We start from the raw sequence: 27,479 nt of genomic DNA, 5'->3' as shown, positions 1-27,479 counted from the left end.
TGGCTTTAGTAATTATTTGTTAATAAAATTACTTCATGTTGATTAGTTAAATGAAATCTCTCCTATTGCAAGTTTCTTGCATATTAGTCTTATACCTTCCTCTCTATTTATAGATTTAAGCTGAGTTTCTATTTTATAGTTTTGTCTATATAGTAAGTGCTCAATAAGCATCAATTGAAGAATTGTGAGGACAATTTAAGTGAAAATAATAAGACTGTGCTCTATGGCATGTTGTGTCAGTTGGGATGCTTTGGGTTTAAGTAATAGAAAATATGTGGGGGTTTTTAGAAGAAAATAATATGTTGGAATGACAGAGAATAGGAAAAGCTTCAAAGACTATAGATAAATTGTATTGTACCATGTCTCAGGAAGAATATAAAAACTGTGTGAGAAAAAAATTAGTGTCCATGCTCTTGCTGCGGTCAGAGTGACTCATCATGGACTGCCTTTCATTCATGGTCAATTCAACTGTAGATTCCTAAGAGAGAGAGAGAGAGACTAAATCTGGTTGAAGCACATTGAGTCATGTGATTTAGCTATATATAATACTAGAGGCCTGTTGCACGAAAAGATTCGTGCAATAGGCCTTCCCTTCCCCTGGCTGTCAGCACCAGTTTTCCTCCAGCACCCGGGACCCAGGCCTTCGCTCCGGCCAGAGCCGCCTCCAAGCGTTCGCAGCCCTGGCCGGCGCTGCCTTCAGTCTTCGCTCTGCTGCTTCGCCTACATATGCAAATTAACCACCATCTTTGTTGGCGGTTAATTTGCATATCTCGCTGATTAGCCAATGGGAGGCGTAGTGAAGGTACGGTCAAATACCATGTTTGGCTATTATTAGATAGGATGGGCTGTCTTATGTATTGTACTGAAATTCAGTCTTAGGTTATTGTGCAGGCATTATATCTGAATATACATAGCCATTGTCTTAGTTCCAGCTGCTATAACAAAGTGCTATACACTGAGTGACTTATTAACAACAGAAATGTATTTCTCACAGTTCCGGAGGCTCAAAGTCCAAGATCAGGATGCCAGCACGGTTGGTTTCTGGTCAGAATTCTTTTTTGGATTGGAGAATACTATCTTTTCAATTTATCCTCACATAGGGGAAGGGGAGGGAGAACCTTCTGGAGTCTCTTTTAAAAAGGTACTAATTCCATTTATGAGGGCTTCATCCTCATGATCTAATTGCCTTCTGAAAACTTCACCTCTTTACACCATCACATCAGGCATTAGGACTTGAATATAGGAATTTTGAAAGACATAAACATTCAGACCACAACCTAATTGATACATATAGATATAGATATCAAGATAATTAGCATACACGTGGGTTCTGTGAAGTATATGTGAAACAAGAATCTCTAGAATGCTTGTTTTTATAGGTTCTGACATTCCATAAGTGTTATAAAATTTTATTATACAATATTTATGAGTAGGCTGGTCCAAGTGCAGTGGTGTCTTACAACTAATTGATCACAGCCAGTGACAGATTTCTTTGTTCCTTCTCCACTCCCACTGCTTCACTTGACTAGCCTAAAAAAATTATATATGTATATATTTTAAAATATATATATATGTATATATATATATATATTTATGAGTAAAAAGTATCAAAATAAAAAGTATCAAAATAATGAAAAATATAACTATAATATATTAGAGATTTGATAAGTATGAAGGAAACTATAAACAGCTATCTTAACACATTTGTGCTTCAAAACCAGGGTAGTTTGGATGCATTTATTGTCTGCCTTAACGTAATGTTCTATTGTGCATATTTAGGTACAATATTTTTACAACTTCTGTTTAAATACAAACTTTTTAAATAAAATAACCTATTACTGAGTTTTATCCCAATATAGCTTTAAACTTTACAATTAGGTCACATACATTGTTTTTTCTTTAAACTTATGTGCTATAAAAATATTTCTGGTAACTGATAGAATAGATAACATATAATTAGATCTTACTAGAGTATTCTAAGAAGTACTGGAAATACAATCAATCTGTTTTAGAGGCCATATAGTGTAACTGGAAGCCTGAAACCACAATTTATCAGATGCATGACCACTAAAGACTAATCCTTCTTTTCTTCATCTGTAAAATGTTAACAGTAATAACAGTAACAAAACTTACACTATATAATTGTATAAAAAATAACTAAAATAATGCTTGTAATCTGTATAATGGCTGGCATATAGGAAGGGCAAGTTAAATCACTATAGACAGCTAAGTGAAATATTTAATTTAATCACAATAAATTCAAGTTAATTATTTAAAATTTAAGTATACTGAAATTAATATGTGTTACTAGTATTGGTTAATTCACTAGTGCTTACAGTTGCTCTGATCACTGAGTGAGGCCATTGAGCTGTCTTCTAATGGGAGCTGCAGCCTAACACACTTTTAGGTTCTAAATTTTATGCTCATATGTTAGCACTATGTAGTTTTGGACAGAGATAGAATTCTGCAGCACAGACCATTAAGTAGAGATGTTTGATTCTCTATAAATGTGCATAGAGCTCACATACAAAATCACATTTTCCTAATTTCTCTGAGTGGACAATGCCCATCGTTGTCATCATCAGCTACTAATAGACGTTTCTACTTAATGGATGTATAGCCCTAGCAAGTCAGTTTGACCCATGTTACTGGTGAAATAGGTAGAAATAAATTCACTAGTAAATATCTAGAGTAGTTGCTTCTACAATGTTTAACGTGGAGAAAAAAATTAAAAAGTCATCAGCTTCAGTACAAAACTAGTGTTTGAACACACATTTACATTCTAAATGCCACTAACTCATTGAATCAGGTGAACCATTTGGTATCTGACAACTTTAAGGTGGTGCTAAAGCACAGGAAATTGAAACATTAAGCTTTCTGGGAGGTACAAGCCATGATGTCCCTGACAAATCACCACAGTATATTTCAGATGACATAGCTCCTAATCCACATACCTGAAGTAGAAAGAGGCAGGGCTTTTGTCATTGTTGCTTGTGTTTTCATGGCCTCAATGTTTTCTCATCCTTTTGCACTAGTACATAGAAATAAATGTAGTCAGCAGGTGTTTATTGCATGTTGAGGGAGATTTTGAGAAAGTAATACACTGTAAGCCAAATTTGCTTTGTAATGCAGGTAATCTTAGATGAAAAATTATGCTTATGATTTTTATTTTTACAGTTCTCAGTGGACCTAATATAAACTTGGTGCCTTCTAAACTCACACAATAACAAAAAAAAGTGCATTTCTTATAAGTAGGTTCACAGATCTATAAATAAATGACTCAAAAAACAATTTTTGCACATGGAACAGTCATTTTAAAATGGAGAAAGATATTATATGCATCATTACCTTCTACAGAAACATTCCTTCATCTGAATATTTTATTATTGTTGTTAACATGAATGTTATTATTATCAGCATCTTATACAAGTAAAACTTGGTCCCCCATGAAACCTGAAACATTTTAATATAAAATGTATGATTTATTTAATATTAATTACAAAAATTATTATGTACTGCATCTCATAATCTAATGTTACAAAATTTCAGTAAACATGACAGATTCCAATGCAAATGATGCCTGGAACTTAAGGACACTTTTCAGCTCAAATGATATGTCATATCTTTTTTAAACCATTTTCACTCCTTTCATTCTGTTGCTTTTTTCTTTCATTCAAGATTTTGGATATATAGTGTTATGTATGTATGTATGTATGTATGTATGTACATATGTATTTATAATTAGCCTATATTTAACCATTATGATCAATATAGTCTTAGGTAACATAATCTGATTTAGGAAGCTTAGGGTTTTAGAGAACTGGTGTTGGATAAATTGGCTTCTGTTCTTTTTTTCTGGTATTTAATCTGCAATTTAACAAAAATTTTAAGAGAGAAACAAACAGGCTTTTTTCAGAAAATGTTTTCAAAGAATACAGCAATAAATTAATATCAGGGAATATTATTGTTTCATAGTTAAAAGTTTATAAAATACTTTCTATCAAAACAGCAATGTATTTAACTTTAAGAATAGTATTTGCAATATATTCACTTATAAGAGAGATGATTTTAGACTACTTTTTTAAAAATATTTTTTTATTGATTTTAGAGAGGAAGGGAGAGCGAGAGAGAGTGAGGGAGAGCGAGAGAGAGAGAGAGAGAGAGAGAGATGAGAGAGAATCATTGACCAGCTGCCTCATGCATGGCCCCTACTGGGGATCGAGCCCAGCAACCCAGGCATGTGCCCTGTCTGGTAAGCAAACTGTGACCTTCTGGTTCACAGATAAACTCTCAACCTCTGAGTCACACAGGCAATGCTTCAAAAGGAAATTTGGGGGGGGAAAGAAGACATTATTCTTTACACCAATTTCTGTAATAATACTTTTAAATACCATATTTGCTTGAGGATCAAGGCCATTTTGAAAAATTAAAATTATATACTGTTCCTCCAAATTTGCTAACTTATTTGTTCCTGTACAATCATTCCAAACTTTATCCTCCATATTCATTTGCAGTTGCATGCTCAGCTTTTGAAAAACTGCTCACATCCTTTGAAGAAACACTATTGGTAATTTTCAGCCATTGCACCTTTCATATTTAGTTAGATCAGAGGAATTTAAAGTAATCCCTGCAGGATCATTTTCTGGTTCTTATACCTGTATCTGGGTAAAATCTAAACAAAAAGGTATCGACTCTATTAATAGCCACAAGAGTGTTCCCACTGGTATATGTGCACAGTTTAAAAATGATACTGTCAAAGGAACTTTAGCAGCTTGAAGATATAAGATCTACTGAAGTTTCTTGAGAAATCACTTGGTGACCTTTTAGAGGTGTGTTGATAATACAATTACCAAACGAATCTTTCATTCATGCCTTTCTTGGCAATGCAACTGTATTTAACTCTGACTCTGCTGGAATGCTTCTAAGTTCATGCTCTACACCACAGGTATTTTCATTTAGTGCTGCTTCTACTTTTCCAGTGGGCACCAGGTTGAGGAAAAATCTCTCTTTTTCATTAGTTTTGTCCTGTCATCATTGTCATCACTGGGCAGTGATTGGATCTGACAGCTTTGTTTTTCTTTCTTTCAGATTTGTGGTGTGGGCTCCTGTTGTCCTAGGTCTGTCAATAACTCTCTCTACTATCATCAAAATTCACCATGGTATCAACTGGGACCTTTCCCACACAGATGCCATAAAATGTTTTGAGTGTTGATACTACGTTTTGTGACTTCTGTCCTCCAGAATTCTGATGAATTGACATTCTTAATAATGGTCCAGTTGATGCACTCAAAATTATAGCTTGTCTGCAATTTCTTTGCAAATCCTTTAAATTGGTTAAACATTTCTTTGAAGCAGCAGACAGAAGAGGGGTAGATGGATATGTACTGTGATAGTTGATCATTGCACTTTGATCATTTCTCCTAAAGGTTTATTTTTACAGATCTATTTAGTACCTTTCTTAAGCAGTAATTAAAAGGAATCAACAGCCAGTTTGCATTTAAATGAAAGAATGGGCTAATTGGTAGGTCTCCACTGGAATGGTTTTCCTCCCTCCACATGCAGCAGCTGTGTCTGGAATCCTAGAACTGGCACTTTCTATCTCCCTGCTTTGTATGTCACAATAAATTATATCTGTTTAAAGTAAATTAAATTTGTTTTTCCTATTGACCAATACAAATACTGGTGATGTGTTTGATTCATTGTTTATTATGACTTCATCATGATGATCTCATACGATAACTGTGGAGGCTGCTTTAAAAAGGTTCTGTGTAAATAGCATGTATTTTGTTAAAATATTTCACATTTTTAAACACTTGGTTTACACTAAAAACACTATTTTTATATTTATACTAGGTAATGTTTTTCTTGTGTTTCTATGTTTTTTGGTGTGCTAACTAAAGCTTTTTTTTAAAGCATGATGTTATACATTTTACACATGTTGTATATAATTTTCTGGTGAGCAGTATAAATGAATTATCCAGGTACAATTTGGAAAAACAATGCCTTGAACTCAGATGAGAGATCATTTGCATAGAGATGATGATTGAAGTTTTGAAAGTAGAGGAAATACAGCAATTAGAAAATATTTACAGTAAAATAAGACTATTAATATAAGCATCTTCCTTGTATTCACCCATTCTTTTCAAATAATAATTAATATAGCCAAGTCTTATGACCACAAGAATGGTTATAGGTTACCTATTAATCAAAATTCAATTAAATATGATTCTTTTCCATTCCCTATTTAACCACTATGCATAGATCATCACACAATTATAAAAAAGGACTCTACAAATCTACCATATCATTAAAATTTCAAGTCTAATACTATTTATTAAAACCTCGACATGAAAAATATTACCACCAATAATAACAAAAAGCATTTTGTTTGCTGTCATTCTTAGAAAAAAATCAAACGGAACATATTCCCATTTTTTTGAGGAACCTGTAGCACCTGGGACTGATTTATGCATTCATAGAGCAGGCAGCCACTCTATTAATGTGATTTAAAGGACTCTAAGAAGTCTCCCTTGAATAAATTAACTCCCAGTTGGATGTTTTTAAATTTCCAGCATTAGTGCTTTCCCCCGTGTGCTTTTTATAGGAGATGTATATAGAGAGTTAGGCATTGCATTTCCTTGGAGAGGTAGCACATTATCTAGCTAATGAATTAACAGAGAACAATTGGATGCATTTACGACCACTAACCATATTTGTATATTAGATAGCCAGACTCTGAAGGGAATTGGAAAGTTGAAAAAGTGTACATCATCAGCAAAAGGAAAAAGCAGGAAAGCCGAGAACTAAAACATGAACTTTTTAAATCTGGGTTTTGGGGTTGTGGCAAGAAAGGCCATTTGAAGAGAAATAAAACTCTGCATGTGTTCATGTGTCTGTGTATACACAAGACACATACATATATGTTTTTTATAATATTTGCATCATGGTGTGTGTACTGTAATAAACTTGGACTTATTCTCTCAATATATCAGAAACATTTATGATTTTAATTTTTACCTAAAACTGCTGTGTCTGAGTGCAAGTAAATAAGGTTCAATTTTCAAGCATCTAGAGGTGGTGCAATATATTGCAATTTAAAAAATAAATAATGATGTTATTACTTTATCAGTATGCAATTATACAAAAATTCCCTTATAAAATTTCTCTTGATTAACCCTATTGTGTTATCATTTTTTTAAAATTTAAATTTAATAAGGCTTTTCAGCTCTAGTCAAATGCACCTCTACAGATTTATTCCATAATGGATCTACACTGAGTGGCTAGATTATTATGACCACCTGATGTTTTTAGGCAAATTAGCTATAATTTCGCACTAAAGTTGCTGGAGGGCCAGGTCATTATAAACGTCTGAATAGCACAACATACCTAAGTATCGTTGCTGATCAAGTCCATCCTATCATGCTGATGGCGTACCAGGGGTCCTCAAACTATGGCCCGTGGGCCACATGCAAATACAAATATTGTATTTGCTCCCGTTTTGTTTTTTTACTTCAAAATAAGATATGTGCAGTGTGCATAGGAATTTGTTCATAGGTTTTTTTTTTAAACTATAGTCCGGCCCTCCAATGGTCTGAGGGACAGTGAACTGGCCCACTGTTTAAAAAGTTTGAGGACCCCTTTCCCAATGGAGATGGCTTCTTCCAAGACAATGTGTCATGCCACGGTGCTCATATTGTGCAGAAGTGGTTTCAAGAACATGAGGGAGACTTTACCATGCTTAGGTGGCCCCCACAATCACCAGATATCAATCCAACAGAGCATTTGTGGGACGAAGTTCAAAGAACCATCAGGCAGCTGGTTCCACAACCATCAAATCTCACAGAACTGGACAGTGCTATTCATCAGGCATGGTGTCAGATTCCTCGCATCACCTTTCAACATCCCGTGGAGTCAATGCCAAGAAGAATTGCCACAGTATTGAAGGCAAAAGGTGGCCCAATGAAGTACTGATGGGGTGGTCATAATAATCTGGCCACTCAATGTATATATATAAAAGCCTAAAATGCAAAGTGTTCCCTCCAGAGTTTGACCGCCCTGGGAGTGCGATAGCTCGCTATGACATGTGCTGATCACCAGGGGATGCACGGAATGAAGGAAGGCCCCGGCCAGCAGCCGGCAACCACTACAGACCCTACCCATGCAGGGGTTTCATGCACTGGGTCTAGTGTTTTAATAATGCATTGCTCAGAGGGAATCAGTAGAAACTATTCTTTGAAAGGATCAGCACTTTTTCTTACAGGAGTATTATAGTTTTTAAATTTTATATCTAATAGGAAACACCCATTTTACTGACTGTAAGAGATTTTCTCCTCTTTGTACATCCCAGAATAGCTACTTTTAAAACAAAACAAAACATTTGTTTTAACATCATATTTTCCTCCTGTTCCAATGGCTATTTATTATAACTTTTTCTTTTCTATTTCTTCCTTCTTTGGTAGAACTTATACTTTTGAAGGACTGGGTTTTGGGCTTAGTTCACTGCCCTTCTATGCCTTCCTCCTACAAGTTCTCATAAAGGCTAATGGTCAGAGATCTCTGTTGGTCATAGCTCTTAAATTTACATGCCTACTCTTGAATGGCCCCTTCTCTACTATGTTCTATGTGAGACAAAAATGTCCCCTTTCCAAATATCATACATTTTTATCAATTTTATTGCCCATGTCAATTATCAGGAGTTTTATACAGAAAAGCAATCTTGTTTTCAGAAATCCTGAATAAGACAGGTAGCAATGGGTACCATAAAAGTGGTATTGGAGGAGTGTGGGTCTCAGGACAGAACAGAATCTTTGGAGTTGGATCCTGGGGATTTCCATTTATAAGAAATCCTGACTTACATTTTTTCCTATTATGGTTTAAAACCACTGTTTGCCAGATACTTTACCCACATCTTTTTCAAGGTTTCTTAAAGGTTCAGTTCATCATGTTGTGTTGACATCAAGTCTTTTTCATTTGCGAGCTGGATGAATTTTATATCCTTTTGATGATTCTGGCTTTTCACTTAATTGTACTATGGCTTGTTTCTGACAGTGATGAAACTGTGGAAGTCTAAAAATGATTAATAAGACATTTTTGAAAGTAGACGCTTCCAATGCTGGACTCAGATCTCATTCTGTAATTCATTAGCTGTCTGGAGCGTGACACTCAAAGCTTCCAAAGGGATTTCAGTGCCTGGGTCTATCAACACTCTGTTGCAAATGTGTGGTGCTTAGGTAGGAGACTTCTGAGAAAGCTTTCAACAGCATATGCTAATGCAAACCTTGGCTTGCACACAGGGATTCTATCATCTGTCCCTCATTGTCTTCTTCCGACTTCTCGAGGAGCATTTACAATTGCTAGAACAAATGGCACTCACTGTGATTCAGAAGTCCTGTGCCCATCTTTCAGCATGATTGCAAATAGCATGTTATTGGCAACCTAATTTGTCTTTTTTTAAATAAATCTTTATTGTTCAGATTATTACAGTCATTCCATTCCCCCCCCCCATATCTCCCCTCTACCCAGTTCCCACCCCACCCTCTGCCCTTACACGCCCCCCACTGTCCTCATCCATAGGTGTACGATTTTTGTCCAGTCTCTTCCTGCACCCCACACCCCTTTCCCCCCAAGAATTGTCAGTCCACTCCCTTTCTATGCCCCTGATTCTATTATATTCACCAGTTTACGCTGTTCATTAGATTTTTTATTCACTTGATTTTTAGATTCACTTGTATTTGTAATATATGTATCTGTTGCTCATAATTTTTATCTTTACCTTTTTCTTCTTCTTCCTCTTCTTAAAGGATACCTTTCAGCATTTCATATAATATTTGTTTGGTGGTGATGAACTCCTTTAGCTTTTTCTTATCTGTGAAGCTCTTTATCTGACCTTCAATTCTGAATGATAGCTTTGCTGGGTAAAGTAATCTTAGTTGTAGGGTCTTCCTATTCATCATTTTAAGTATTTCTTGCCACTCCCTACTGGCCTGCATAGTTTCTGTTGAGAAATCTGCTGACAATCTTATGGGTACTCCCTTGAAGGTAACTGTTTTTTCTCTTGCTGCTTTTAGGATTCTCTCTTTGTCTTTTGCTCTTGGCATTTTAATTATTGCGGCATAGGTAAACACCTGAAATTGCTGCCTCGCACAACCACTTCAAAACTACAACTAAAAGACAAAATGGACATCATCCAGAACCACAGGAAGGCTGGCTGAGTGGAAATTCTACAACTAGAAGGAAAGAGAAAAGCACACTGAGACTCAGAAGAGGTGCAGAAGTAAAGTGCAGAGGTACGGAGGCGCATGTGGAAAGGGCGGGCAACCGAGGACGCGGGTGTCATTTTCAATCGGGTGGGAGACACAAATTCCCAATGGCTCTGAACTCCAGTTCCGGGCGAGTCTCTGGTGACCCAGGCTCATACGGGGAGAAACTAGACTATCTGGCATCGGGCAGAACTCCAGGGTGGCTTTCTCTCAGAGGTGCTTGCAGCGATTACTGCGGGACGCTGAGACCCGGGGCCTCTTAGGGCAGGGCTGAGGATCAGCCATAGCTGTTTGCTCCACCCTGTTGATTCTCTGAGACCCCGCTCCACCCAACCTGTGCACAGAGGCTTTTGCATATGAATGGCCTCCAGTGGTCATCAAACTCATTAGTCAACAGAGCCAAATATCAACAGTACTTCTTCAAAATAGACTCACCCAGGCCAAAAACCAACTTCTGCGCATGGGCCACGAAGTTTCAATAGCACAGTACACGTGCCCGCACATGGTATTTTGTGGTAGAGCAACACTCAAGGGGCCAAAGAGCAGCATGTGGCTCACGAGCCGCAGTTTGCTGACCACAGGCCTGGCCCTTTGCAATCTAAAATAACCTAAAAAACTGCAGCTGGGTCAGAGAGACCCAGACCATCCAAAAGAAGGCCCAAGGCCCCACAGTAGCTTGCATTGCTTCACAGCTGGGCCTCATCTGGGCATCTCCAAACCCCAAACAAGGAAGAGGAATTTGCAGATCTCTCCATAGCTCCTGCTGGGTAGCCTCAGGAAGAGGCTAGATTAGCACCTCCTTAGAGATCCAAGAGCCAGTGTACCCAGTGGTCAGAGTGGGACCATCCAGATTACAACTCCTCAGATCCATAAGGGACACACTCAGGGGGCAGACTCAGTGAGCACCAAAGCCCCACTGAAGTAAGTCTTGCCCCATAAGGGTGTCTCCAGCACAGAAGTTCTCCCACCATAGACACAGCTGATTCTCACAGCCAATTGGCCTGGAGGTCAATTCCTCCTAGTGATACCAACAACAATCAAGGCTTAACTACAACAAGACTGGGCACACAGCCCACAAAGGGGTGCACCAAGAGTGTCCACCTCAGGTAATTGGGGAGGCTGAGCCACTGGGCCCTATAGGACACCTACCACACAAAGCCACTCTATCAACACAGGGAAGCAGCCAAAATGTGGAGACAAAGAAACAGGTCACAAATGACAGAAATGGAGGAAAGCAAAATACTGGATATAGAGTTCAAAACCACACTTTTAAGGTTTTTCAAGAATTTTCTAGAAACCGCTGATAAATTTAGTGAGACTCTCGAGGATATGGAAAGAACCAACTAGAAATTAAGCATACACTGACTAAAATAAAGAATAATATACATAGATCCAACAGCAGACTAGAGGATCGCAAGAATCAAGTCAAAGATTTGAAATACGAAGAAGCAAAAAACACCCAACCAGAAAAGAAAAAAGAAAAAAGAATCCAAAAATATGAAGATAGTGTAAGGAGCCTCTGGGACAACTTCAAGCGTACCAACATCCGAATTATGGGGGTGCCAGAAGAAGAGAGAGGGCAAGATATTAAAAAACTATTTGAAGAAATAATGACAGGAAACTTCCCCTACCTGGTGAAAGAAATATACTTACAAGTCCAGGAAGCGCAGAGAACCCCAAACAAAAGGAATCCAAAGAGGACCACACCAAGACACCTAATTTGTCTTTAATCCAGTTTTAATGTCATCCATCATAAGGAAAACTTCACGCAGACAGCATTTTTAGCCCTGTAATTCTAGCATAACAAAGTTTTCTTTAAGATATAGAAGTGGTTATGTTAAGTAAAACTGATTAACAATTATAACCCAAGAAAATGTCTATACAGCTATAGTTAATAATTTAAGTGTTCATTTGTTATAAATCATTCACATTTATGTTTTTAAGTAAAAACAATCATTTAAAGTATGTTTAATTTTTCAAATGGCTGAAGTTTCTACATATCCATATAGAGTTACAAATAATAATTAGTATACTAAAATAGGCACTTCAGTTAAACCAACAACATTGTACTGAAATGGTCAAAGCATTAAAATTAAAATATATTGGATACAGTTACTCTATTAAAAGAATACAAAAATCATTGCTAAATATTATCTTCTCTTTCCCAGTGTTTATCTGTTCAGGAACACATTGCATAAGGAAATCATAAATTATTATAGGGGGGAAAAGGTGCCGTTTGTCTTTCCCAGCAGTTCTTGTTTGATTGTTGCTTTTCTTTGTGAGAACATTGCCATCAAACTTGGGAACCAGCATGTGCACAGTGCATCAAACAAAAGTCCATTCAGAAGAAAATCCCTGTAATGCATTATTGGTCCTTGAGTTGCAATGGTGACTGCTTTTGAATAACATATTCATCCACGGTACAAATGTTTAGCACTCTGAAGATGTTTTTATTTTATTAGAATTTCAGTTACTGCCCTAAGTGTGTGTGTGTGTGTTTAATATATTTTTATTGAATTCAGAGAAAAAGAGAGAGGGAAAGATAGAAACATCAATGATGGGAGAGAATCATTGATTGGCTGCTTCTTGCACACCCCCTACTGGGATTGAACCCACAACCAGGGCATGTGCCCTCGACTGGAACCTTGGACTTTTCAGTTCTCAGGCCAATGCTCTATCCACTGAGCCAAACAAGCTAGGTCAATATAAAGTGTGCTTGACGGGCTCTTTAACCTACAATATAAGCTACTCTGTGGAAATTTTTTCATTTTATTCATTATGGTTGATACCTAAAACCCATTAAGCTTTGTGGGTTCTTTTTTTAAATATATTTTATTGATTTTTTACAGAGAGGAAGGGAGAGGGATAGAGAGTTAGAAACATCGATGAGAGAGAAACATCGATCAGCTGCCTCCTGCACACTCCCCATTGGGGATGTGCCCGCAACCAAGGTACATGCTCTTGACCGGAATCAACCTAGGACCCTTGCGTTCGTAGGCCGACGCTCTATCCACTGAGCCAAACCGGCCAGGGCAAGCTTTGTTTAAAGTCTATTATCACCATGTTTCTTTGCTTTATATGTGAATAAATATCAACTTTCAAGACAAGTTGACTATGTTTAAACCTTTGAATTTGGTTGACATCTGAGTTGAATTTATTAAGTTATATATTACCTGTTTTACTTTTCATTAAGACAAATTTCTGAATTCCCTTGCCTTTTCAGCCATGACAACAGTGAATTCTCTAAACCAGCAGTTCTCAACCTGTGGGTCATGACCCCTTTGGGGGTCCAACGACCCTTTCACAGGGGTCGCCTAAGACCATCGGAAAACGCATATATAATTACATAGTGTTTTTGTGATGAATCACTATGCTTTAATTATGTTCAATTTGTAACAATGAAAATACATCCTGCATATCAGATATTTACATTATGATTCATAACAGTATTAAAATTACAGTTATGAAATAGCAACGAAAATAATTTTATGGTTGGGGGTCACCACAACAGGAGGAACTGTATTAAAGGGTGGCGGCATTAGGAAGGTTGAGAACCACTCTAATTAGAAAAGAGGATCAGAGTGATTACTTCCATCCAATATGACTAGAACCATGACAGAGATAAGCACAGGATAGCACTGGGCCCCAGGGGAGGGTACCTCACACAGACAGGAAAAGGTAATTAGAAAGACTCTCCTAAAGTACACGCCCTTGACCAGAATCGAACCTGGGACCCTTCAGTCCACAGGCCAATGATCTATCCACTGAGCCAAACCAGTCAGGGCTCTTTCTTCTCTTCTTATTCCCTAAAAGAAGGAAAGGAGAAAGGCAGAGGGTTTTGAATCTATACCAAAAGGAGGAAAAAAGAACTCTACATGGACACAGAGCAGTCCAATTAAGACCCTAGAGCCTTGAAATAGTGTATAAGTTGGGGAATTATGATGTGTTCCAACCACAAAATGAAAGAAAGGATGGAAGGAGATGAGGTTGGAGAAAGGGGTCCCAGGCTGTCCTCATATGGAAGTCATTACAAAGCCTCTCTTTCCCACACTCCCTCCTCACTCTCTTTCTCCCTTTCACCAGGTTCATCTATTTGCATTAAAATAACCCCTCAATTGAAAATTGAAAACAATTCAGGAAGGAAGACTGGCAACATAAATGGCATCTGTGAATGCTCTGGAAATTAATCCTCTCCCTCATTCTTTTGAGGTTGTTTTCACTTCCATCTAAAGAGTCTTGACTGGTTTTGCTGAGTGGATAGAGCTTTGGCCTGTGGACTGAAGGGTCCCAGGTTTGGTGAGAGAGAGAGAGAGAGAGAGGGAGAGAGAGAGAGAGAGAGGTAGAGATAGAAATGATAAAGATACACAGAGACAAAGCAAAGACAGGGAGGGAGGGAAGGTGGGAGACAAGAAGGGAGAGGAAGAAGGGATGAGAGGGGGAGAAAGATCTTGGGGAGACTATGTTTTGACTTATAAACAGTCTCTGTGTTTTCTTCAAGCAAAGAGAGACTGCTATGCTCAGAAAGAAGTAATGAGCCAATAATTGAGATTCTGAGAAGTCACCAATAATTGGGGGATTGAAAAATATTTGAATGTATTAACTCATATCTCTCCATCTCTTATGACAGGGTTTTATTCTTTTTTACTTAAGCCCTGGACCTCAGTATAACATTTATACTTAGGTTGAGATTCAAACGTCTCTAGAACTCAACTCGTCCCATGATTAATTCGTGATCCTGGACCTAAACTTTGCTTTCTAGCTGATGGAGATGAATGTCTCTTAATAAGCTGCCAACTTCATCATTGGCTATTATAGAAGCCTTCACTTAATGATTAATCATTCACAGCCCTTTCTGTAGTTCTCCTCCAGTGGCCCATTTCCACTGTCCTTATAATTACTAGCCCCCCTGTATTTCTCAAATGATTGATATGTACCATTGCTAGTGCATGTTCTTCCAATGGCACAAAACCACATTTCACGCTGATGAAAATGTTAACAAATACGTTACTAACACATGCTAGGGATAAGCACTTGACCCACCAGTGATGGGGTCCTTATTACCAACCTGCACGTAGTGACTCAGCTGCAACATCCTCTCTCAGTGTCTTTTCTCAGCCCACTTCTGGAACCGTCGCTGACTATTAGCTTCCGCAGGAAGCACACTGTGAGATGAAAATGAGCTTATGGTATATTTATATTACTAGCCAGTGCTCTAAAGATCAACTTCTGTGTGGAAAAAAAAGAAGGCATGATTGGACAGATAGAAAAAATAAATTGCAATGCACTTTAAATAAAATTTCAGCTGACTCAGATGGGATATGGAAAGCTAGATGACGCTTCAGGAATGTGTTGTGTGTTGCAAGAAGCCAGATCGCTGGACTTTCACAATGCATAAATGCGTGGGAAATTGGAAAAATAACTTTTTTTTTATTCCCAGTAGGGCAATACATAAAGAGGGCTGGAAGCCAGGGCCTGTGATCCAGCTTCACTCCCAGCAGCTGGGAGTGACCCCTCCATGCTGAAGAATCGGAATGGTGCGTTGTACATGCAGGACTCAAAGGGGCTTCAAATTTCTTAAGAACACAACTGAAATACAGAACAGCAAGGAAGATAAGCCTTTACGCGTCTAAGAGATATGCTTTAATAGGAATAAAAAGGCCCTAGCCGGTTTGGCAGAGTGGATAGAGCATTGGCCTGTGGACCAAAGGGTCCTGGTTCAATTCCAGTCAAGGGCTCATACCTTGATTGCAGGCTCCTCCCAAGTCTGGGCTCTTGCAGGAGACAACTAGTCAATGTGTTTCTCTCGCTTCGATGTTTCTCTTTGTCTTTTCCTCTCTCTTCCACTCTCCCTAAAAATCAATAGAAAAATATCCTCCAGGGAGTATTAACAACAACAGCAAAAGTAATAAAAAACATATCAGTCATCTTTGCTTAAAGAACACATAGAGGCTTCTGAAATAAAAATCAAAACATAGTCTCCTACTAATGATTTTCCCTGTCTTTACATTTCAGATTGTACATGATATATCTTAATATGGGAATTTAAATTTATTTTTCCCTTTACTCTTGAATAGTTATTTCATTTCAATATAAAGTAATTTGTATTTCTAAATTTAGGGAGGTTACCTTACTTAATTTAGTTTTCATTTCCTCATATTTTCTTTTTTTTAAATTGTTTCCTGCAACTCATATTATGATGTTGGAGAATGCTAACATTCATAGTGTTACTCTTACATTTCAAATAACCTTTACCTATATTTTTTTCTAGTCCATTGGAAATTTCCTCAACTTATGTCTTATATCTTATATTTTAATTATCTTCTTTTTTATTCTTTCTTAAATTTAATTTTCAAAGATACTCATTGTTATCTCATTGTTCTTTATTTCATTGCCCATCATTTCTGTATCCTCTTTAGGACTCTAATAAAATTGCTATTTTGTTAAAGTTTTTCCTCAAAGTAAATGTGTGTGTGTTTTTTCCCTCTAAAGTATTTGTTTCTCTTTTATTTGCTTTGAAATATGTCTTTTATTAGAGACTTTGCTCAAATATCTTGGGATTTTTTTTTGTTATATCAGTAAGGATAACTATATTATACTGAAATAAAAAAGTGCCTCCACAATCTTGCCAATAAAGTAAAGTTTAAATTATGTCTCCTGCTATCTGTTCATCAAAGTTTGCTTTGGGGATCTGTTCTGTGTCACCATAATGTTCACTCCATGACCCTGGCCGATGGAGTGACAGTAGTGGGTCATATCCAATACTATGACAGAAATAAGTTGTTGATGTTTCTGTCCAGAAATGGAAAAATTAAAAAAAATCCACTTCTACTCTGTTGACCAAAGCAATGGTTATGCCTAAATTCAATCAACAGGAAAATACAATCCTACCACGTACCAGGAGAGAAAAAACAAAACAGTTTATGAAAACATTAAACATCGCACCCTTACACCTTCATAGTTAATAATGAGAGACTAAAATGCTAATTGCACACTTTGAGAGCCTGGGGGGATTTACTTTTTTAATAGAGGACTCCAAATGTAATATTCTGGAGTTCTTTCCCTTTGGCAAGTCAGCTTTCACAGAAATAAATTCTTTAATCTCTCGCCTTGGGAAATGTAGTTAGGGCATAAATCTCTTTGCAGACATCCTGGTAATGAAGCTTGGGCACATTGCAGAGTTCTCATTTTCTTTGTGTGGATCCTGGTTTCATGATGACACCCCACCCCCTTTTAGTGTATCTGTTTCAGGTGAATCCAGAATATATCAGAATCAATAACCCCATAGGGTTTCAAATTCAATTGTGTTAAGTCTACAACCAACAGAATCTATAACTTTTAATTTAATGCTTGGGGTTTTTCTGTTGAGGCAGGAAAGAGCATCTGTAGTAGTAAATTCTCCCTTTAAAAACCTTTAAGCAAGCTTACTTTTTCATCCTCTAGATTATCTAATAGTTTCCCTTTCTATGGAACCCTCTAGCACAGTGGTTCTCAACCTTCTGACCCTTTAAATACAGTTCCTCATGTTATGACCCAACCATAAAATTATTTTCGTTGCTACTTCATAACTGTAATGTTGCTACTGTTATGACTCATAATGTAAATATCTGATATGCAGGATGGTCTTGGGTGACCCCTGTGAAAGGGTCGTTCGATCGCCAAAAGGGTCGCGACCCACAGGTTGAGAACCGCTGCTAGCATTTCTGTTTTCAGCACTTTTTCTTCCCCTTCTTATTTACATATGATTCCATATTTTGATGCCTAATTTGTATATCAGTTTGTTTGGACTGCTGAAACAAAGCACCATAGACAGGGTGGCTTATATAACAGAAATGTATTTCACACAGTCTGGTAGCTGGGAAGTTCAAGATGATGGACATCAAAGTGCCATTTCATTCAGTTCCTAATGAAAACTCTCTGGCTTGCAGATGGCCAACTTCTTGCTGTCTCCTCACATGGTGGAGAGACACTAAGCTCTTTGGTGTATCTTCTTATAAGAGCACTAATCCCATCATGAGGTCCCCATCCTTATAACCTCACCAAGCCTAATTAGTTCCTTAAAGACCCATCTCCAAATACCTTCACCTTGGGAGTTAGGACTTCAACATAGTTATTTTTAGGGTAAACAACCATTTATTCCATAACACGTATCAACTTCATTAGGCCACAGGCTGCCCAGATATTGGATCAAACTTTATGTCTGGGTGTGTATGCCAGAGTGTTTCTAGAAGAAATTAGCATTTGAAGTAGTAGATATGGGTGGCTCTTATCCAATCAGTTGAAGACCTAAATAGAAATAGTCTGAATCTCTAGTAAGAGGGACCTCCTCCTGTCCAAATGCATGACCTGGACGTTGAACTTTCCGGCCTTTTGACATGAACTGAAACATGAGCTCTTCTTGGATCTGGAACCTGTTGATTTTTAGGCCAGAATTAAACCACCAGTTCTCCCTGGTCTCCAGCTTGCAGACTGCACATCTTGGGACTTCTCAGCCTCCATAACACATAACCCACTTCATTCTAATACATCTGGTTCTATATCCCATTGGTTCTTTAAATAAACTGACCAATATACAGATAAAATTATGTAGTTCTTATTAGGTTTTACGCCGCCACAAGGAAAAACCGTGAGTTCAAATAGAGACCAGATTAAACAGGCTTTATTGGGAACACACGGGCGGGTTCACCAGCTCGGAGAGGGGAGCAGGAGAAGCCGCGCCGGACTGGAGCAGGAGCAAGTTTTTATGCTGGCAGAAAATGGTGGCAGTGGGGGTTTTCCGGAGTCAGGTGAAACCTGCGGTCTGTCCTGCGGTTTTGGTCATTTCCAGGAGCCGTTTGTCCGGCAGGGACTTTCCACCGGGGTGGGGCAGTTTCTGGACGTCAGTGTGGTGAGGTCAGTTTCTCACCGGCCCAAGAGAGGGAGGGGGTCTTTTCTCCCCCGGGGCAGGGTGCCAGCGAATACCGGACAGTTCTTTGATTTATCCACTTAGATTTGGGAGGAAATTCCATATTTGGAATTGTTTATTTTGGACCAAACATACGAGGTAGAATAAAATGACACTATGTCAGTTTGTTGGAAGATGATTACATGAACTTGTGAGAGCAGTCATGGCAAATGAAGACATTTAATGCATTTAATGCATTCATTAGAACATTAATATAATTTTATTGCCTAAAATAATCAAATTCTACATCTTAAAATATATATTTCCTATGGGCATACACTACTGATAGGCTTTAAAATGCTGAATATATAGTAATACAAAATGTTAAAATGTGCTGAGAGTAGTTTAGATGGTAAATCTAGAAATCTTCAGTAAGGACACAGCTTTAATTGTTGATACACATACTATTGGAATAATTTTTAAAACCTGATTTCAATTGAAACTGTAATGCAGTTTCTTGGACCATTCAAACTGATGGAGTCAAGATAATCAAGTTGTATAGAGAGTTATTTTAGGGAGCGACTGAACTTAAAGAATACTCACAAAATAACATGAAAAATATACTATGCATTTAAGTTAATTTGTCAATCAGCAGCTTAACATGAACATGTAATTATTATCTATGATTTTTAAAAATTTTGTAATGTTTCTAAATATAGAGGTTTAATCAAAATATTGTATTTGGCATTGTCAGTTGTGTTTCTAAGCAATAATAAAAATTTAAATGCATAGGCAATAAATAATTCAGTGTGAATATTCCTGGTGTGTTGAAAGCTTAATGAGTGTACAGGTTATATAGCAACTTTCTCATAGCTGTGAAATCACCTTTCTATACTGTTTTGGGATACTATGCCTGGGACTCACCATATCACATTTCTCCTCTGTCAACTGACTCAACCAAAGGTTCTTCTAAAAGGGGGTGATACTAGGAACTAGAAGGCTCTTTGCTCCCTGTTTCTTTCAGCATTAACCAAACTAATGTTCTTTACCCTGAGAATGGCTGCAATTTCCAGTAGTAGTTGTCAATGTAAGAAATGTCTAAAGCTATGAGAATTTTTGTGAGTTTATTTAAGCCAAAGTGACAACAAGTGCTAGGAAGCAAAATCTCAATGGATTGAGAAAATGCTTCAGAGAATGGCAGTTTTGCACTGTATTTTATACATTACAATCAAAAGAGGAGGCGTAAAGTGGGTTACATGAAATTCATTGGTGATATATTAGGGGGGTGGGAGAAAGCAAAGCAGGGAAACCTCTGGGATTGGATGAAGAGTAAAATGAAGAGATAAATACTTCTTTTACATAGATGGGTATGTGATAGTTAATGATTAACATTTATAGCACATAGCGATGGTATATAGGGGAACAAAATAACAATGAGAGGTTCCGTGGTTTTGGGGACTTGTGGAAGACTGTGCCCTGAGGGGTCTGGTAAGGGAATTACTCAGGTGCACGGGGAGATGCTCAACCAAATAAGCTACCCCAGCCAGGGCAGGTACGTTGTATTTATTTATTTTTTATCCTCACCGGAGGACATTTTTCCATTGATTTTTAGAGAGTGGAAGGGAGGGAGAGAGACACAGAGAGAAACATTGATGTGAGAGAGACACATCTATTGGTTGTCTTCACACATGCCCAGACAGGTGCCAAGCCTGCAACCACGGTACGTTCCCTTGACTGGAATTGAACCCGAGACCCTTCAGTCTGCATGCTGATGCTCTATCCACTGAGCCAAACCAGACAGGGCCAGCATCAGATACCTTTCAAATGATATATTATACTATAATATAAGATGGCTAGACCAACAGCAAGATCTGTATAAATAGGGAAAAAAAATCCTTCATTTCTGAATTTTGTTGTGGCTATGGCTGTGGTTAGTTTGAGAAAATGTGACTATAAGATATTTGAGGATATTGAAGTAAAAAGATATTGGAGATATATTATCTATGGAGATTGAAAGAATCTCAAGTGTCAAAAGTGACTTTATTACTTTAGCCTGATAGTGGAATTGCAGTACTTCTCACAGAAATGAGATATTAGGTTGAATAGCGATTTCTGGAAGACAAGAGATGGGACTGTGATGAGTTAGCAGTAATGATACTCTCTAAGAGGAGATATCATGTAGGTGGGTGGAAATATATTCCTCTTTGGTCATAGGAGAGAAATAGACATGTAAGAATACCACACGAGAAGCTGAAAGTATAAAGCAAGTGCAGTAAAATATGAAAATCACTTTGAAAGGAATCATTTTCTAGGAAAATCTAAGAATATATTTTCCCTAGAGTTGAAAATTTAGAGAAATCTAACATTTATTAACATGAAAAATGTACAAAAAAAACACAGAAAAACAATGGTGTGACATTGTTTATAAATATAAAATCCCTTTCTGTCTTACTGAGGTCTCTTAGCTTATGTGATTATATATTGGTTTTATATTTCTCAGGTTACTAATTTTAACTGTGTTTTGTAGAATCTCAGTCTCTCTCTCTCTCTCTCTCTCATTTTTATTCATTTTTTGGCCACTTGTTCTCTTGGCAGGTTCAATAGCATCATAGTAACTTCTGTTTATGAAATGTACTCTCTGGTACTCTCTGGAGGGAGCTGATTTGTGGACAAGGTGTCTAAAGGGCATTGAAGGGTATGGTCTGTGCTTTCACGCCTCACACTCCAGGACTTTGTCAAGCAGAAGACAGTGTGTTTTTCCTAAAGGGGATTTCCTCGCCCCGCACTGTTCACTGGTTTAAGCATTTCCAGTGTGAAGGGGCAGGAAGATAGGATAAGGGAGGCAAAGATTTTCTTATGTAAGGTAGTCCCTGCCAGGGGAGGGGAGTCCTGGCCTCATAGGATTTATTCTGTCTGCTGCTGGTTGCTGAGGCTGTTTAGGTTTTCTCAACAGCGTGGGTGTGTGGGTTTTGGGGGTCATGTTCACCTTCTCCTAGCTGCTTCTCTCACTGTCAGCACACAATACAGGGTGTCTTCAACTCACCATCAGTACATAACTCCCCTCCTGGTGGGCTTGGTGCATCTTTGTCAAAAGTCTCTTGAGCAGTGCTCCCTGTCTACTTTCTTCTCTAGATTCTTGGCTCCTTCACATGTGGACACTGGCATAGCTGAGCCTTTTTCATGCCCTCAAATAACCACAGAGTGGTTTGGAAGTTTGGGAATGTGGGGTTAGTCACTCATTTTTCCTCAGGTTCTTATGCCCCGTGAAGTAAGTGTCTCCTTAAATCTACAGACCAGTAATCAGGCGCCAGCTCTTTGATATATGCACACAACTTCCAGGGACCACATGCTTTTCCTCCCTCAGTGTCTTCACTGGGGAGGGTCTATAGCTTCTGAGAAAAGGTACCATAAGTGGGGCCATTTTAAACTAGAGCTGGGGCTACCATTCCAGAGGAAATTTTTACCTGTCTCACTCCTCAAACTTTGAATGTCTGAATTGCACAAAATGAACCTTTGGACTTATCCAAACCAACATTGTATTCCAAATAACTGTTTGCAAATCTAACAGGAAAGTACATATCTTGACCAGAATAGCTTTGCTTATTAGCATCAAGAGAGATTTTTCTAGTCATATATTTCCTTTAATTTCTCCTTAAAAACAAACAAAGCCAACCTTGCCTTTACCCCGTGATCAGAGCACTATTTGGGTTTCTGCCTGAATCACTGCTTCCCAGATAGCTCTTCTTGGATCTCAAATAAACGCTTGATGCCTCCCAGGTTGACTTTTTAGTTTGAGGTTAATGGTTCTGAAACCCCGGAAGGCTTGGGCCAGGGAGCAATGTGCCAGGCTCTGCTTCACACGAGGATGGCCGCCCCTGTCTAATGATTCTCTTTAACAGCCAGTTCTTATTGTTTAATAGGATCACATCGTATCCCTTTCACCATAAGTACAAATGGTTAAACATTTTAAATGAAGAAAATGACTGGGAAATATATTATGTTCTCTCCTCCTGCTGTGATAAATATGTCTTCACAAAGACAAAATAAAACATCGTGTGGAAAGCAACAGACTATACCACAAGCTCCCTCAGTCTCCTTTCTAATCACTTAGAAAAACCCTGGGACAAACACTCCTGTCTCTCACTCAGGGGGGTGAGGGGGAGGCTCTTTCCATTTCTACTTATTACCTTCCTTTATCCTCACCATTCATGGACATCAATGCTCAGAGGCAGAAATCACTGTGTTGGTTTCTCCTCACCTCAAGTCACAGGCCAGACAACATCTGACTACTAGATGCCCTGTGGGAACCCTTTCTTGGTTTTTATAGGAATTTGAAACTGTAAGGTCGAGTTTGGATTTAGAGTTCTCCTGCAGCTAGGAATTAGAACATGGCAGAGGGCAGAGAGCCATGTCTGGGCCATGCAATGGTCCACCATCCTTTTTTTAAAAAACATTTTTAAGCCGAAACTGGTTTGGCTCAGTGGATAGAGCGTCGGCCTGCGGACTGAAAGGTCCCAGGTTCGATTCCGGTCTAAGGGCATGTACCTGGGTTGCGGGCACATCCCCGGTGGGAGATGTGCAGGAGGCAGCTGATCGATGTTTCTCTCTCATCGATGTTTCTAACTCTCTATCTCTCTCCCTTCCTCTCTGTAAAAAATCAATAAAATATATTTTAAAAAAATAAAAAAAATAAAAAACATTTTTAAAAATTATTTTTATTGATTTCAGAGAGGAAGGGAGAGGGAGAGAGAGATAGAAACATTGATGATGAGAGAGAATCATTGACCTGCTGCCTCCTGCGTACCCCACACTGGGGATTGAGCCTACAACCTGGGAATGTGCCCAGACCAGGAATCAAACTGTGACCTCCTGGTTCATAGGTCAACGCTCAACCACTGAGCCATGCCAGCTGGGCCAACCTCCTTTTTTTAAACCCAGGCTACTTCCAGCAGTTGGAAGTTTCTCATGAGTATAAGTAAATGCCTGCACGTGCACAAATGCTCCCAAATAGACAAGCTTAGGACACCCAACGTGTTTAGGATTGTGCAACCTTCTCTGTGATCTGCCCTCAGAAGATCAGATCCCAGGAACTGACCTGTTCATGCTGTTGTATGGGTCTGGAGACTTTGTGCTGAAAAGTATATAGTTCCAGCTCCTTAAAATATGGTCAAAAAAGGGTCATTTGGGTGTTTGAAAAATATTTTTAAAAATCCCCTCCCAACTCAGAAAACATGGCCACAAAGGTAGAAGAGGAAGACAAGTTTACGTGTTGAATAGACATTAAACTGAGATGTGATACACAAGACAATCCACTGAGAGATTGCAGGGACATATTCTCAAAATAAACCATAACCAGCTCCCACATAAGACGACTTGACACCATTTGTCACATACAGTTTATCTTCAATTCACTTGGTAGTTAGCTAATTGGCTCTTGCCAAAGGAGAAACACATTTTTCATAGCTTTATGATAGGAGGGAGTTTTGTTACCGTAGTTACTGTAGTTAGTTACACATTAGAAGGAAGAAAGCAAGGGAAGGCAGACATTGGTAAGCTGGGAGCAGAGGTCCTTTTGCTTCATCAGGAAGCTAAAGCTTCACTCTACTCCCAGGGAATCACCAGTCCATTCCCAGCAGATCACTGGGAAGGGATCCAAGAAAGAGGGAGGTGAGCATATGCTCAATAGAAGTGAAAATGCTGGAGGGAAGGTGCTTGGCCATAAAGGCCTGTCAGTCAAACCTGGGAAAAAGATCATTGACTACTAGAGGGTCAATGCAGTCCAGAGAAAGCTTGGGAAGATGACTGGTTATTTTGAAAAGCTCCTAGATAAAACCCCAGGGAAACAAAGATCTCTCTCTCTCTCTCTCTCTCTCTCTCTCTCTCTCTCTCTCTTTCCCTCTCTCCCTCTCTCCCTCTCTCTCCTTTGCCCATCCTGTAACAGACTTGCCCATTAGTTTACCTGCTCTCCCACCCAGGAACACCCACCATGCTGGTGTAGCAGCTACCGCACCCATAGTAGGCCAAGGTGCCCCAAAGGACTAAGCTTTAATATGAAATAGAAACTTTGGACACTGAATGGATCCTCTTGTGGGAGAAGTCTTCTCTTTGGCACTGTGGTCCACCAAGTGACTGACCCCAAGGCTTAAAGACCATAAACAAAAATACTTAAACTCTATCCTTTGGAGATGTGAGAGGAGCAGTGACTGTTGATTCTACTGCTTGGTTCCCTGACCCATTCAATCTTGCTATGGAGAAATGAGGCCATCAATTGAACACTAGCTTAGAGCATATTTTATAAATTCTAGGGCTCACACTCATAGCAATATGCCCTAGTACTGCTGCTAAACTTTCTACAGACCTCTGGTAGATTGAATAGATCGAATTCTTTCAGCAAATATTTAATATTCTCTCCAATGTTTTCTCTAATCTCTCCCTCCTACCGGGCTCAATGTACTTTTCTACCTGTCTTACTTTAGGCTTAACTCAGTGACTTGTGTTAATGTGTAGAATAGAGCAGAGTGTGCCAATTTTGAGCAGAACAGAGGTTTTAAAAGGTATTGTGTGTTCTCTCGCAGTTCCTTATATTCCTGTCACGAAAAGACCATGCACAAAGTAACTTCTATTTTTCCGTCCCAGGTTTTTATATGAGAAACATGGGGAGAAGTTCAATACAAGAGCCCAGATAAGCCCAAAAATCCCAACAAAGATTTGCAGATACACAGGTAATCAGATGCTGATGCAAAAAATAATGTTTTGTTTGTTTGTTTAGGCCACTGGGGATTTGTAGTCATTTATTGTTTTAATTGCATTGCATTTCCAATTCCATTTAAAAAGGCAGCTGCCTCTGTGTGATGGGGCATATGCTATTACTGGCCACACAGTCACTGCACCACAACCTTCCCTTTAAACAACTGTCAAATGTTATTTTGAGAGAAATGCCAGGGTACTCCACAAACGGGGTTAACAAAAGCACTGCATGGTGGAGAGGGAAATGCACATGAGACTTAGTTGTCTGCTCTTTAAAGAGAAAACACTTCCTGCTCCATCATGGGGAGGGATAGGGCACCAGGTTGCTCAATGATTCCCTTAGGATAGGGTTTGGCAAACCACAACTCTTGGGTCTAATCTCTGTTCTATGAATTACAGCTACACCCATTTGTTTACTAACTTCCTCTCTTCAGGTTATGATGGCAAGCAGAGTTCAGTAGCTACAACAGAGACAATATGGCCCACAAAGCCTAAGATATTCACTAACTGGCTGTTTACAGAAAAAAGTTTCAGATACCCTAGCAGGTATCTGCAATGTCAATATCTACAGCTTAGGTTTGATTTCTGCTGTTGGGAGGTCGATCACTCAGCACTTGGCCAAAGGCAGATCAATTTCAATGAGGAAAGGGACAATTTGGGTGGATCTATAGCCTCCATCTCCTTCTAGCCAAGCCAGATTGGGTATAAGAGCCCTTTGGGACAGCACTAGATTAGTTAAGGAAAGATGCTTACTAACATCTACAGAAAATATGTCAAACTCATGGTCCGAGGGCCACATGCCTTGTTTATTTGGCCCATGTTAGCCTTTGAGTTTGACATGTTTGATCTACAGGATAAATTTACTCTCTCCCACATACCTCCTGATCAATTTTTCCAACAATATTCTTTTGAATTCCTGATCTATTGGTCAACCTTTCAGCTATCACTAATGGATCAGTATATAGCCACAAATCAAGCAACAACTTCTTCTCCTTCTTCTTCTTCTTCTTCTTCTTCTTCTTCTTCTTCTTCTTCTTCTTCTTCTTCTTTCTTCTTTTAATAATAGTAATGATTATGATGATGATGATAATAATATTAAGAAGAAGATGCATTTTCATTGATTTTTTTTAAAGAGAGATATGAGGAGAAAGAGGGTTTCCAACCCCTGTTGGAACCCAAAACCTAGGCATGTGCCCTAACCAGGAATCTAACCCTCAACCTTGTGTAATGAGCCACCTGGTCAGGACCAGGTCATCCCTTCTAAGTGCACATTTAGTTGTATTACCCAAAGTTGTGATCACTGGGAACATTGTCTACCAGCACTCTCTTTCTGGGTCAACCCCGATTTAGGATGGAGAGCAGCAGTAGACCATTCCTAGCTAATGTTTTTTTTTTTACCATGAAAATACATGCAGGAAGTAATAACCAGGTGATGATGGTACAGGAGGGCAGGCAGTGCTTCTGGGGAGATTTCCTCTCCACTCTCAGAAGATTAAGTCCCCTGGCATGTGTGAATGAGTATGTAGCTTCCTGGTGAAGCAAACAAGCTCATGCCCCCCAGCCCATTAGGCTCAAGAATGTCTGATTCCCCT

At 38.7% G+C, this 27,479-nt stretch overlaps 1 pseudogene; it reads right to left on the bottom strand.

The window, feature by feature from the left end:
• Positions 1–4,208: 4,208 nt before the first annotated feature.
• LOC139008429 (sentrin-specific protease 6 pseudogene) lies at positions 4,209–5,401 on the bottom strand (annotated as a pseudogene).
• Positions 5,402–27,479: the final 22,078 nt, after the last annotated feature.

This window comes from Myotis yumanensis, unplaced genomic scaffold (genome assembly GCF_028538775.1).
Source record: "Myotis yumanensis isolate MYYU_CA2020_CCGP unplaced genomic scaffold, mMyoYum1.0.hap1 SCAF_4, whole genome shotgun sequence".
NCBI lineage: Eukaryota > Metazoa > Chordata > Mammalia > Chiroptera > Vespertilionidae > Myotis > Myotis yumanensis.
This window is presented reverse-complemented; position numbering and strand designations above follow the sequence as displayed.